The sequence below is a fragment of the Patagioenas fasciata genome, chromosome 4 (assembly GCF_037038585.1).
Source record: "Patagioenas fasciata isolate bPatFas1 chromosome 4, bPatFas1.hap1, whole genome shotgun sequence".
Taxonomy (NCBI): domain Eukaryota; kingdom Metazoa; phylum Chordata; class Aves; order Columbiformes; family Columbidae; genus Patagioenas; species Patagioenas fasciata.
Window position 1 is genome coordinate 18,733,105 of NC_092523.1, and position 15,852 is coordinate 18,748,956.

At 38.7% G+C, this 15,852-nt stretch overlaps 1 protein-coding gene across 9 annotated transcripts in view; it reads right to left on the reverse strand.

Annotated features, from left to right (window-relative positions):
- The window catches only part of KCNIP4 (potassium voltage-gated channel interacting protein 4), a 430,639-nt gene that overhangs the window by 119,993 nt on the left and 294,794 nt on the right, over positions 1-15,852 (reverse strand). The gene's annotated exons all lie outside the window — the stretch shown is intronic.

Sequence of the window (15,852 nt, forward strand, 5' to 3'; positions counted from 1 at the left end):
GTTCTGAATGACAAATGGAAGAACTACTTCTCAGAAGTGCTAAGCATAGGAGGTTCCATCTAAATATGAGGAAAAACTTCTTTACTTTGAGGGTGCCAGAGCACTGGAACAGGCTGCCCAGAGAGGTTTGGAGTCTCCTTCTCTGGAGACATTCAAGACCCACTGGGACACATTACTCTGCAATCTGCACTAGGTGAACCTGCTTTAGTGGGTGGGTTGGGCTAGATGATCTCCAGAAGTCCTTTCCAATCCCAGCCATTCTGTGATGCTGTGATCAGTTGCCTTTTTGGTGGGACACCAATTTCTTACTTGCCCTCCCAGTGGGAGAAGAAGAATGTTTAAATTTACCAAGCTGTTTCTGATTCCATTACTTGTTAATAATGATATGGTCTCTGCTTTTTACCGATTCAATTAAAGTTGGATTTAAATTTATCCCAATGAAAGGCCCTGACTTCCAACCAACAGCATTCTTGCAGAGGTCTGGGCACAGCTGCTGATATAAACAAAAGCACATTCAAGAGAATTGTCTAATCAGCTGGAATTTTGAGTCATTAAGATTCAATCTCCAAGCACATTAAGTGTGCATTCTGGCATGTTTTATTAGACTATTATTTCTTTTTTTTTCCTAGTACTGTTATTTAAGCACAGTATCCAGCGTGATCAATATAGTGGGAAAGATTACTTGCTGTAACAGTTTTAGGGCTTTTTTCCACCCCTTCCATGCATTTCAGGCAGCATATTGCCAAGCTGCCTTAAATTTTATGAGGCATTTAACTGAATGAGTCCAGAATAGAAACTTGATCAGTGTTGTGGAGAAAAATCCTGCCTTGACCACTGAACTGACTTGGAACTCTGCAAAGCTTCAAACATTCTTTTCAATATCGCTAGATTCTTACTACGATTATAATTACAGTGCACATTTAAACATTATTGATTCACATGCACTAGAGTGCAGTAACCCCAGCTGTTTTAGCAGCAGCATCTCATCACATACACAATTACAGGCTTTCCTGCTACTGCATTATATTGGTGATTTCATAATAAATACTACACTTTGAAATAACTTTCTTTCACTGTCTTATGCAGTAGAAAATCAGTTTAAGAAAGATGAATATATTTTAATAATGTATTAGTTCAGTAAATTCCCATTGCATGTTCTATATCAAAAACAATTACACCAATGAATGAAAACATCACTGAGAACAGGTCACAAATTTTATCAAGAGGAAAATCACGTGGATTAATAAACTATGCTTGTAAACTTTTTGCAGCTGTTTAGCTGCAATTTATCATTAAATTCCTTTGTTACAAGAGAGTTGATTGATACCTCACAGAAAGCTGACATGTATGTGTTCCTGAATCTTTTCTGTTCCCATCTCAGACACACCTTGTCTGTGTGGGTCATCCCTTTCGTGCTAAGTTTCATGCTGGGTAATAGAAGCAAAGAAGCAGAATTACTGTTAGCAGAGCTGATTTGAAAGCAGGCATGGTATGTTTGACAAGCTGTTCCTTAGAACAAAGTTTTCAAACGTAGCTTTTTGCTCAAAGGCTGTTCCAGTGTTCTCATTATGAGCACCTCATGACTCAGTTGCTCAATTTCCTCAGAACTGAAGAGGGCACTAAGATATGTTTAGGAAGATAAAAATTTCATTAAACGAGACAAGATAGAAAAGACCAAAAATTTATTTTAACTTAAAGTGTAAGAAGTGTGATCAATCCAGGTCTGAGAGGATTTGTTTCATTAGTTCATTTTTCTGAATATCTCAAAGAAAATCTTCAAAATGGATGAACCCCTGGCCACAGAGACATCAATTATAACTTTGCTATTGTTTCAACTGAAGTCACATTTTCACCTGCTGCAGTTAAAGATTGTGCACATCAACACAACTCAAAACCAAATACCGCCCCCCCCCCGCCCCCATTTTTTATTGTATGCTTATGTGGGCTGTGTGAATTAGCTTTTGATTATTAAAGTCTGGTGTCTAATTCATTCAAATACTATTAATTTGTAATCAGATTTATGTATCCAGATTTGGACAAACCTGAAACCATCTAAATGAGTACCTTCCAACATGGTATTAATGATTTAAATGACAATGCATAAGTGACATCAGTTGTCTCTTGAATGATCTTTTAGCTGTTACAGTGTGGTTCACTTGTTAATATCCTACTTAGAATACTACAATGTTTTCTACTTACAATGTTTTCTGATAGCGGTTCTTTGGTCAATACATAGGAGTTATGATCCGTGTGTAGTCTTTTGAAACAGTAGTTCTAATTTGAAAAAAAGAATTCATTTTTATGTTTAAAGAAAATACTTCTGCTATCAAGATTCTCGTGCAATCCAGTTGAACTCTCTCAATGTTATCTTAGATGAGATGTATTTAATTGCATGCCAGTATTTTGCTCGTGGATGGTTGGAAAAGAAAACTTGCCATAGGAGATGGCTGCAGGCAGTGTCGTATCTTGCAAATAGCACTGTGTCGCACAGGTTAGTGAGGCAGAAGCCATCCAAGAGTTCCATGGAGGAAAAAGGAGTATCCAAAATTATTACATTGTTTACTCCAACTTCAATGAGTCAAAAAAAAAAAAAAAATTATGGTCAGTGACAATGAAAGTTGCAAATAAATATTAATGGATTAGTACATTTGAATTTCATTACCTACACAAACTAATTTGACTTAAAGGAAGAGCATAGTATATCAGGTTGTAACTAGAGTGGAAGCAATTTTAAGAAACTGCAAATGATGTGCTAGTTGCTGTCACAACCAACTCAATATTGTGCGAAAAGAAAGAAGGCAGCTTTAGTGGTTGCCTCCTGGCAACAGGGTCTTATAACTGATGTGAAAGAAACATCTAACCTTTAGCATGACAAGGTGTTAATGATGACAACAAATCTCTCTTGATCTTTATGACTTACCAGGAGACTCACAAATCCCTGTCAAAAACCTAGATTGTCTCATCAATGCACCCCAATGACAAACCAGGTACTAAAAAGATTTACTGTGATTAAAAAAAAAAAAAAAGAAGTCAATCAGGATCCAATTAGCTCTAACATATTAGCAAAATAATCAGAAAGAGTCAGTTCTAAGAACTTTCTGACAGGAAGAAGCCATGCACTGTGTAAGAGCTGTCCAGACAGGAGCAAAAGTTAAAGAATTGCTTCCATGACTTAAAATGTGGATAGCTGCTTTGAGCCACTCTAATCAAATGTAAGGTCCTAGGAGCATCTTGGTCTTCATAGAGGATATTGCTGTTAAGTATAGTGTTGTAAAACTTCAGACAAAGAAACAATGCTTGGTCATACCAAATTCACTTTTCTCTTCAATGATCATTTCACAAAAACATGGAAATAAAAAGTTACTGAAGTATATCCAGTGATAGCGAAGACTGATTTAAAGAGCTTATTAGCAATATGGATCTACTCAAACTTTATGCTGATGTTACAGATTCCAGAATGTAGTACAGAATTTGATAATTTTCCTGCAGTTTATCCCTTATGAAAAATACACAGAATAGAATTTTTCAGTTGGAAGAGATCTACAAGAGTAATCTAGTCCAGCTGCATGACCACTTTCAGGCCTGACAAAAATTAAATGTTTCTTAAACATTGACAGGCTTTGGGAATCAACCACCTTTCCAGGAAGCCTGTTCCAGTGTTGGACCACCCTCTCGGTAAAGAAATGCTTCTTAATATCCAGTCTGAACCTCCCCTGTTGCAGCTTTGAACCATTCCCCAGTGTCCCATCACTGGAGACAAGGGAGAAGAGATCAGCACCTCCCTTCTCCACTTCCCCTCCTCAGGAGGCTGCAGAGGTCAATGAGGTCTCCCCTCAGCCTCTTTTTGTCCACACTAAACAAAAGCTTGAAGTCCTCAGTAGCTCCTCACAGGACATTCCTTCCAGCCCTGTCACCAGATTTGTTGCCCCTCTCTGGATCCATTTGAAGACCTTCACATCCTTCTTAAATTGTGGGGCTCAGAACTGCACACAGCACTCAAGATGAGGCCTCACCAACGCTGAATACAGTGGGACAATAACCTTCTTTGTTCAGCTGGCTATGCTGTGGTTGGTGTCCCCGCAGGATGCAGTTTGCCCCGTTGGCTGCCAGAGCACACACTGCTGGCACCCATGGAGCTGCTGCCCACCAGCAGTCCAGATCCCTTTCTGCAGGGCTGCTCTCCAGCCACTCCTCTCCCAGTCTATACTTCTGCTTGGTGTTACTCCTTTCTAGGTGCAGAATCCAGCACTTGGACTTGTTAGATTTCATGCCACAGATCATTGCCCAATGCTCCCATCTATCTAGACCCTTCTTGCAGGGCCTCTCATCCCTCAAGAGTGTCAACAACCCCTCCCAGTTTGGTATCAAATTTGATAATGCATTCAACTCTTGCATCGAGGTCATTGATGGATGTACTGAGCAGAACTGGCCCTAGGATTGAGCTCTGAGGAACACCAAAGATGACCGGTCACCAGCCATATGTAGCTCCATTCACTACAATTCAATACTTAATTTTTAGTTTTTAAAAATGCATGCCCAAGGTAAAGAAGATTAATTAAGAAAATGTAGGCTTTGGTTCCTGAAGAAGAGGAGTGCTTAAAATGTGCTCAAAGACGCAGGCTCTTCTCCACATTTGTGCTCCAAGATTTCTGGCTATCTTTGAGCAAGGTATTCATTTTTGGCTTTAGTTTGCTGATCTGGGTATTGAAGTTACGATGCTTTAAAGAAAAAAGCAACTTTGAGTTCTAGTTGGGTATCAATAAGAAAGAAGTTTGAATTATTATGATAATTATCTTTTCCCACCAATCTCACTTATGATCTCAGAGAAGCCACTTTATCCTCTTCAGTCTTCCACACTTATCATTGACGAAGACACCAAAAAAAAAAAAAGACAGTTGATATTGACCAGATCTCAGAATTTCTTTCAGAAATGTTGATGCAGCCCACAATAACAAAGCTTTCTTCTTAGTACCCTCGTCTATTAACAGACAAAACAAACAAAACAAAATATTAATATTTTAACTTTTTAATTATTACTAAACTGACAGAGAGTACACCTTGTTTTCCCACACTCAACTGTAAACATCCAATACATTACAGTGTAATTAGTGGAAATGTTGGCAGTGATGTAGTCATAATATCCATAGGACTAAATATCTAGTTCTCCTAAATTACTTCAGGATTTTTTCTAGCAAGCTTGCATATAACCTTTCAAACACAATGGATTGTAGCTACAACAGTCCTGAGTAAAATTCATATTGAAAAAGTTCTGCATGAACTGTTTCCTGTCAGCTTTTTTAATAAATCTCTTGAACAGTAAAGATGTAGGGGTCATACTGAGACAGTATTCTGCAGATACAGATCTTTGAAAAAATAAATCAATAGAATTTTCCTTTTACTGGGTATCACAGTAGCTAGTCTCACTGGAAATTATGAAAATACACATTTCACAAAATTAAACAACAGAAAACCCGTAAGTAGAGTCCAGATTTGCTTTCCATTCTTGGGCTTTAACCACAAATTTATTTTTCTGTTCCTGGTGACTTACTGGATTTCCACAATAATGAAGGATTTGCAGGATCCAGTTCATTGAAAGAAAGCAAGCAGTATTTGGATGACTACTCAAGACTTCCTTCTTTCAGTAAAAGAGACATACTCATGTTGCTCTTTTGGTTTTCAGCGAAAACTCAGCTAGAGTCCCTTTTAAAATGGGAATCATTTAAACAACTAATACCTTTTGTTCTTATTCCTAATTATTCACACATCACAATGCACCACAAGACTAATTTTTATTTAAGTCAAGCTTTCAAAATAGAGAGAAACAGGTATTTATCCACCTACATTTCCCAACAACAGCAAGAATGAACTAACCAAAAAGAATATACCTTTCTATAAAGGAGTCTGTCCAGCTAAAGCTCCACTCCCATAGATTATAATGTTCATTTGACAATACAGACTATGCATGAAGGAAATTAATCAGAATATCAACCCAAATCTGTTTTTTCATTACTTCTCTTGTTCAAGACTATGATATATTTTAAAACAGCTATCAGAGCCTGAAGAGCAAAAGTGAACAAAAATTAGCTAAAATTTAACGTATTACATTAGTAAATGCAGTAACATAGCACTATATAATGTCATTATTTAAAGGCTTTTTAAACATTATAGACATGAAGCTAAGATGGGGATTACTCAAATTAGTGAGCAATCTAATGTGGAGATACATATATAACATCAACTACTCTGAAATCCAACACTTTATCAAGGATTATGAATTCACATGCCACCATTCATTTGATAGGTCACAAATCTTCTATTTTGTCTGTGTTCATTTACAAGTGCAGCATAAGCAGTATCACAGAATCACAGAATGTTAGGGATTGGAAGGGACCTCAAAACATTATCTAGTCCAATCCCCCCGCTGGAGCAGAAACACCTAGATGAGGCTACACAGGAATGTGTCCAAGTGGGTTTTGAATGTCTCCAGAGAAAGAGACTCCACAACCCCCCTGGGCAGCCTGTTCCACTGTTCTGTTACCCTCACTGTGAAGAAGTTTCTTCTCATATTCAAGTGGAAGCTCCTGTGTTCCAGTTTGCACCCACTGCCCCTTGTCCTACCATTGGTTGTCACCAAGAAGAGCCTGGCTCCATCCTCATGATACTCACCTGTTACATATTTATAAACATCAATGAGGTCACCCCTCAGTCTCCTCTTCTCCAAGCTAAAGAGACCCAGCTCCCTCAGCCTTTCCTCATAAGGCAGCTGCTCCACTCCCTTCTTCATCTTTGTTGCTCTGCGTTGGACTCTCTCCAGCAGTTCCCTGTCCTTCCTGAACTGAGGGGCCCAGAACTGGACACAATATTCCAAGTGTGGTCTCACCAGGGCAGAGTAGAGGGGAAGGAAAACCTCTCTTGACCTACTAACCACACCCCCTCTAATACACCCCAGGATGCCATTGGCCTTCCTGGCCACAAGGGCACAGTGCTGGCTCATGGCCATCCTGCTGTCCACTAGGACCCCCAGGTCCCTTTCCGCTATGCTGCTCTCTAACAGGTCATTCCCCAACTTGTACTGGAACCTGGGGTTGTTCCTGCCCAGATGCAAGACTCTACACTTGCCTTTGTTATATTTCATTAATTTTTCCCTGCCCAACTGTCCATCCTGTCCAGGTCTTGCTGGATGGCAGCACAGCCTTCCGGCGTGTCAGCCACTCCTCCCAGTTTGGTATCATCAGCAAACTTGCTGACAGTGCACTCTATTCCCTCATCCAAGTCATTGATGAATATATTGAATAGTGCTGGTCCCAGTACTGACCCTTGAGGCACTGCACTAGATACAGACTAGACTCTGCCCCATTGACCACGACTCTCTGGCTTCTTTCCTTCAGCCAGTTCACAGTCCACCTCACTACCTGATTGTCCAGACCACACTCCCTCAGTTTATCAGCTAGGATGCTGTGGGAGACTGTGTCAAATGCTTTACTGAAGTCAAGGTAGACCACATCCACTGCTTTACCATCATCTCTCCACCTCGTTATGTCCTCATAAAAGGCTATGAGGTTGTTGAAGCATGACTTCCCCTTGGTGAAGCCAAGTTGACTGCCACTCACAGAGGACCAGATAAGGCATCATCAAGTGACTCACCCAAGACAAAGTCACAAGTCACAGGCTAAGCAGAATATCCTGGTTCCATTCACCCTACTTAGCACAACTTGTATCAATACATTTCATGCGAACCAGGATGAATGTAGTATTTATACTGCCAAGGAAGTAGGCAGCCAAGAACTGATGAAAAATATTTTTAGTTAATCTTTCAAAATAGTTTCTTTTGAATTTACCTATTATACCTAATCTAGACTTGGACTAATTCTTAACATATCTCAATAAAAGTATTGACTATTGCTGTTGTCTTTTTCCTCAGAAAAATAAACACTGAAGTAATATTTTCCAAGAACATTTAAAATGAACTCAAGTAATGCACATATTCTTTCTATCTTAAACTGCAGACAAGAACATTTCTTGAAACAACAGTGGTTTTGATTAAACATCACAAAGGCAAAGGTGTTCAATGCAGTTTTGAGGATATATTTGAGAAAATATTGTCAAAGAGACTGAAACATGATTTTTTTTATTATTATTATTACAAGCTAACACAAATAATCATTATGCTATTATACCACAATGCTTATAAAAACTGTTTTTGTAAACCTTCATGGGTAAGAAAGTGTTTTCATGTAAGTCCTGAAAAATTGGTGCTGTAGATTTTCAGAGTTTTTATATGGATCATTTATAGAATACTGTAAACTACCTATAAAATGTAACAGTGAGTAATACCTAGATGCACCATACAGCTAACATGACTAGGACAGTGCCTTAAAATTACATAAAAACCCAACACACATGTGGGGAAACAAGTGGATGTGCATGGTCACAGATCTTGTATGTGAAAACCGTAGCTAAATAAGTTTACTACAGTCAAAAGGAAAAACTCAAAAGAGTTAGTGGTGACATACCATTCTTGTTCATATAAGGAAAGCTATATGCCCTAGATTACATAATGCTGCATTAAAAACAAAACAACAACAACAAAAAAAAACCAAAACACAAACTCAAAAAAAAAAAAAACAAACAAACAAACAAAACACAACCCACACCACTATTGAGCAGTTTAGGAGAATAAACAAATAGCGTTCCATAAATACTTTTCAAAGGACTGCTATTTAACTTGATAAAACATATTGCTGATTTGGCATTGAAATGCTCCCTTGACATTGCACCACCAGTGCCCCCTCCGAAATAGAATTTGATGAGAGTCCCTGAATATCCACGATTTTACAAATATTATAATAGAAATTAATAATGTCATCATCTCACTGATATAAAAGGGCAATTACTGTACTAAAAACTTAAACCAGTAACATTTTGCATAGAAATTGGATTATTTTAAATTTCATATTCCAGATGCTATTTGCAATATTAATTACAAATTATCTTTTGAATAAGCTCCTTCAAACTCACCTATAATTTGATGCATTCTTCATACACGTATTGAATCAAACCTACTACAAGATTCCTTTTTTCACATAGTTTTAATGCAGTAGGAAAAAATAAAATCCCACAACATCATCTTTTACCAGAATAGTGTCTTCAGAGTAGTCCTGAATAATTTTGCTTGTAAGGTAGCAGGAAATTCTCTAGCTGTGACTAAATGTTACATTTTCAGAAGCTCTATTGAACCTGTTCATTTGGGATGCAAGGGCTCACATTCCCAAGCCTGAAAGGTAGCCCCATCTACTTCTGCAAGGCAGATGACAGTCATTTGTACTTTTAATGGTCTATGGAAAAATTAACGCTAATTCTCTGTGATTAAGTAAAAACAGAGCACAGATTTTTGGTTTCAGCAGGTGACAGAATCACAGCTTAAAGCAGGTCTGCTTTCAGGTTTTAATAAAGATAGAAACTTTGCAAGAGGCTTTTCACCTGCTAACACTGAATATGCTTTTCAATCTCTGCTGAGGTTTTTCAGATTTCTTTTGCTTCAGTCCTTTCTGCTGCTATTTCTATGTTTACTCGTGCAGTTAATGAGGGGTTACATACCACCAAATCACATTTAATACACTAATGGAGAGCTGAAATCATACAGCCAACCATGTTTCTCAAGGAAAAAAAAAGACAAAAATGCTGAGAAATATAAAGACCCTTGACAATTCACATAAAAAGTGAAAAGTTTCATTAGAGAAAAAAAACGGAGATTTTTCTTAAAAATGGCATGCGAGGAAGGAAAAGGTTAGGAAACACACTATTAAGACCAAGAAGTAGAAACTAGAGTGGGTGCAATTCCTCCTCTGATGCATACCTTGCTGAGAGAAAATTTTTCTTTAGTTTTCAATTCAAGTCACAAATCTCCCTGGAAAAATCTAAAAGAGTGACTTAGTCACCCGATGAAAACATTAGACATGATTCAAGTGGAAACCTACCGAGACTATGGAGTAGCAGAACAACTGACACAATTTATTTGTTATTTGTAAATTCTACCTGATCTGCATTGCAAGAACCAAGGCACATTCAAAGAAAACGGTAGTTAGTGAAACCACCACCAAAATAATTTCCATATACATTCTCGACACAAGGGTGGAAAGAAAAATAAATAAAGAAGTATCATTAAAAAAAACAAACAACAACAACAACCCCCAAACAAAAAACACCACCAAAAAACCCAAACCAACCAAACAACACCAAAACAAAACCAACAAACATGAAACAAAACACAACAACAAAAAATCCCCCACCACATACACCACAAACAACAAATGAACAAATCTGTCATCCAAGAGAAGATGCCTGAGCAGAAATAAGATGGTAACTACTAATGGTACAAAAATACTTAATTTCACTATATGTATCTGATGATTACTTGATAGTTGTTAGCAGTCTCATTTGAAAGTTATCTAGAAATGCAATTTCTTGTGAATGTTTTTTCTTTCCCAAAGTAACTGAAAATTACTACAGCATCTATCTCCAGAGAATAATTAAAATTTTAACTCTAGCTTGTTTTAGAAGTTGTCATTTCTAGTTTAAGAATGTACAATTCATACATGCTCAGTTTTCCTTTTGTTACAGTAAGGGATGAGTAATTGTATCTTAGAAAAGACTTGCTAAAATTACATCTTTTGTGATTAAGATGACAAGATTTGCAAACATTTCCTCTAATAGTTCAGTTATTAAATTATTTGGTATTACCCAAGAGTAAGTTTCCAATCTCTTAAGAATTAGATTGTCTTAGTAATCCAAACTCTTCATTTTGACATACCTGACTTCTTAATCATTGAGTATCTCAAACAAACACGAAATTTCTTTCCACATAAACATGCAAACTCTACTTTTTTATTCAATGAAATCAATTGACAATTTTCTGCTCCAGTTTGTAACTGTTACATTTACCAGTAAGCAGATGTAACTAGTGAATCAAACACCCATCAAGAGCCTCCATTATACCTATACTTGTATTACAAGTTTTTCACATTAGTAGCATTTATTTCTACACATTTTCTTTCACCAAGATTAAGGGCAAGGACAGCGATGTCTTGCTGAAAAGCCAAGCCAAGCTATCTAATGTGAAAATATTAAAATTCGTTTACTGAAAGTATATTATATTCCTCTGTTCAATACTCATAAATAAAGTAGCCTTAGCTTGAGTTACCTTAATGGAGCACATCATGCCTTAATTTCTTCAAGGCAATGGCTATGTTTGCTACATATCCAGCTACTGATCCCTCCACTGGATTGTGAACTAAAAGAAGTCCTTCCAAACAAAGGGTCAGTTTTCTGCACCTAAGCTTGCACAATAAGTTCAAAAACCAAAGTGTACACAAATAATATTTTTTTTTCCTGTCACTATGAATTATGACTAGTGTTCAAAAACTTTCTAAACCTGCAGTCTGTGCTTCGACCTTGGAACCTTACCCCTGTTCTTGTTGAACCTTCAACCCTTCAAAGGTACAGCCACAGGAGCCCCAACAGAACAGGGGAACACCCCCAACCTGAAGCCGCTTCTGTCAACCACCAAAGCCCTTTGCTCAGGTGTGGTTGTGAAACCAACACCCTGCAGAGCTTATCACATCCAGTACAGCATACCTAAGGATTCTCACTTCAACAAAATTAAACATCCCAAGCACATGAACAAATTAGGGCATTACTAATATCACATAGCCAAGGCCATGAGTGCAGTATTAGGCTTTGATAGCCTTGAACAGCCTCACCTGAAATCTCCTATCCACTTCCTCTGCCCATGGGCTCCAAGTTCAGCTCAGGCCTGGGTACCTTGCCTGAGCTATGTCATGGCTGTACTCATTTTTTGGCTGTTTCCTTGGTGATCCTTGAATGTATCCATAGCTGTCTCCCCTTTGTTCATGACTGGACATTCTGGATTGACCTCCCAGACCTAACTCATTATATTGCCTTCTCTGATGACAGCTGTCTCCCCTTTGTTCATGACTGGACATTCTGGATTGACCTCCCAGACCTAACTCATTATATTGCCTTCTCTGATGACACCTGGATGGTTGACAGTGACTCTTTGCATCAGCACCCTGTCCTGCTCAGCCCCCATGGGACCTGATCCTTCTGATAAAAACCACCACATAGTTAAGATTGGAAGAGACCTCAGGAAGTGCCTAGTCCAACTCCTGCTCAAAGCTGGACCAGCCATGAGATCAGGCCAGGGTGCTCAGGGATGATGCACTTGCATTGTGGAAAACCTCCAAGATTAGAGGCTGCATTTCTCTGGGCAGCCAGCTCGACTGTCTTTTTACAAAGTCAGAACCTCTCTTTTTTCAATTTGTAACCATTATCTTTCATCCTTCTGCTATGGAGTCCTGTGAAGAGGCTGACTGTCTTCTCTGTGATGTCCTTATAGGTGCTGGAGTGCTGCTGTTAGGTCCCCTTGAAGCTGTCTCTTCTCCAGTCTGAAGAAGCTCAGCTCCCTCAGCCTCTCCTAAGTGGGCACACACTCTAGCCCCTCACCGGTTTAAGAGCCCACACTGAACTTGCTTCTGTTTATCAGTACTATTAGAGGACTCAAATCTGGATGCAGCACTCTAGATGCAATGTAATGAGGGTAATAATCACTTTCCTCAATCTACTGGCTGTGATCCTTCATGTTACTACAGGCTGGGATACTCCTAGCCTAGCCTTGCTCAAGACAGCCCCCCAGATGCTTTCCAGCAGAGCTGCCCCCCACCCTGTATTCCCTCCCAAGTGCAGGATCTGATATTTGTCCTTATTGCATTTCACAAGATTCCTGCCGGCCCATTCCTCCAACCTATATCTTTCTGAATAGTGGTTCACCCAATTTTGGCATCACCTGCAAAACTGTTAGTGCACTTCTCTGAACTTTGCAGGTTATCGATAAAGTCATGAAACAGGACAGGTGTCAGAATAGATTCTTGTGGTACATCACTCATTACCAGCTTCTAGCTAGAGTATGACCTACTCTCCACTAAGCCTAGCTACCAAAACAGTGAATTTTTTTATCCACTTCATTGTCCACCAATCCGAACTGTAATTTCCTTGATATAAGACTTCATGCATTCACACTTTCAGATACCTTTACACCCATAGACAGAAAAGAACACAAATACGGAGCTGCAGGCTGAATTCTATGCCTGGCTGCATTACTAGATCTTCAAGTGCAGCTTAGAGGGTACAACAGAGATGTATTGCTGCCTGAAGACTGGCAGGATCAAGGGTTTATTGAAAAAAATTGACAGAATACTTCAGTACAAAGCGTGGCCTTCTAAAGTTTCTAAGACCCATTCCTAATCTGAATTTTTGGAGTTGTGCTGGTTTAAATTAAAATGAATTAATTTTATTTTTGCAGACAGAACCCTTTCTTCTCCATAGCTAGCATGGCCATTATTTGGACTTAGTCTGAGAACAAGAGATAGCACCCCAGCACAGAGCTAATGTTTTAAATTGCTCTAGTCTGAGAGTCGAGGACACTTGGAGTGCTCTGCCCACAGGTGCGAAGCAGTGAGGAAGGGGGCCATGGATGGGGCAGAGCTTGACTGACATCCAGATTGATCAATGAGAGTATTCCATGCATTAGCATCATGCTTCAGATTTAAGGAGAGTTGGGATTTTCTGGTCTCTCTCTCAGGCATTTCACATTCTTGCTCTCAGGCATTAGCTCAGGACATTTTGTTCGGCCTTTTGTCATTTTGCAGAGACCTCTGGGATTTCCTGACTTTTTCCTCTTTGGGATCAGCTGTTCAGGACTAGGTGCTTTTTCCTGGGACTGGCTGCTCATTGTGGATGAAGATTGTGAGAAATTGCATTCAGTATCTTATATTTCTATTTTTTATATATATATTTACTAGCAGCATATTACTATTTTGTTATTTAATTAAACTGTGTTTATCTCAATCCAAGTTTCTCCCTTCCCTTCTGATTCTCCCCCTTATTGAGTGTGGGGGGGTGGGTGGGAGAGTGGGCAAGCGAGCAGCTATTGTGGTTGCATTGCTATCTCAGGTTAAACCACAACAGTAGTCCACCTAAGAGGTGCAGTTTTTGCTAAAGAGAACTTCTAATTTTCAAATAAAAAGAAAAAAAAAAAAAAATCACACTCACCGCCCTGTGTTTATTAGAGCTGTACCATTGACATGTCTTTCAATGATCTTCAGAGATCATCTAGATTACAGGTTTATAACAGAGTAGCAGGAGCAAATGCTTGATTATATTTGAAGTACTTGTAGAGGCTCAAGATAGACATGCAGATAATTTTCATTCCAGAAAGTAGCAAGACAACGCAATTTGCTGCTGAGTAAATTAAGTATGTGACTGAAAACCCCAAATATTAAAAACAGTCCTGGTCAAAACAGACTGGAATCAAATGCACATATTCATGAGACAAGACACATATTTGGAAACACTACAAAGGGTGCTAGCTAATTATATTTATTACAAAGTGTTAAATTACACAAGCAAAGAAGTTATTTTCAATGCATGTAAAGATGACACTAATTGTCACTCCCTCAAATCATCAATAGTTGATAAAAATCAATTAAATCAATGTTAGAAAGTGAAAACTGTAGCAAAATATATATTTTCACATTGCGCAAATATAATTTTATTGTTTTAACCTGTTTTGAACAGTGAGGAAAAAAAGGAAGAACGGAAACTCTCTCACTCGCTACCTTCAGAAGCTCCGTTAGTACCTCACAGACCCTTCCTTGTCAACTGTCTAGCTTAATAAAAAGAAAGTGAGTCTATTTTTTCCACAGTTATTTTCTCTCAAGTACTCTATGCCTACCCATTTTTAAAACACAAGAATCTGCTTTTCTCCAATAGCACTTTTTTCTGCCTGCTCTGGCTTTTAGTTTATTAACTCTTCTCAGAATGTCAAGAATAGTAAGTTGAAGACCTAGAGTTGAGGACCAGTAACGTATTTTTCCAATTAATTTGTCCATTATTTGTATATAGCCTGCTTAACACTATTGCTTATCTAGTAATGCAGGATGTGAGAGCACATATGCACATTTCTAATCAGTGATGCAGAAGCACTTGTTTTTACTATTGCTAAGCAAAAAAGAGTACAGTGCATGATAATTTACTTTGTATAATGTTCCTCCAAAAGCATGTACATTCAGAGCAATAGCCAAGTCAATTTTTAGTCAGGACAAAGGTTTCTGTTAAGATCATCCACTAGGGAGGAAAAAAAATTGCTCCAAACATCTTGGATGTGGTGTTCTGTGCTTCTAATTCTTAGAGCATTGCTAATGGTGAACAAGTAAGAAAAATGGACACATTTTATAAGGCTGATGAACTGAACAAAATAAAAATGAAATCTTTTATTGATATATGTAGATTCATTAATTTTCACTGTGTTACCCAAGAAAAGATTGCATCTCAGTCTTTTCCTCATTCGCATCCAGGTTCCACTATAAGTTGGGGAATGATCCATTAGAGAGCAGTGTAGGGGAGAGGGACCTGAGGATCCTGGTGGACAGCAGGATGACCATGAGCCAGCACTGTGCCCTTGTGGCCAAGAGGGCCAATGGCATCATAGGGTGTACTAGAAGGAGGGTGGTTAGTAGGTCGAGGGAGGTTCTCCTCCCCCTCTACTCTGCCCTGGTGAGACCACACCTGGAATATTGTGTCCAGTTCTGGGCCTCTCAGTCCCAGAAGGACATGGAACTGCTGGAGAGAGTCCAGCGTAGGGCAACCAAGATGATTAAGGGAGTGGAACACCTCCTTTATGAGGAAAGACTGAGAGAGCTGGGTCTCTTTAGTCTGGAGGAGACTGATGGGTGACCTTATTAATGTCTACAAATATACAAAGGGTGAGTGTCATGG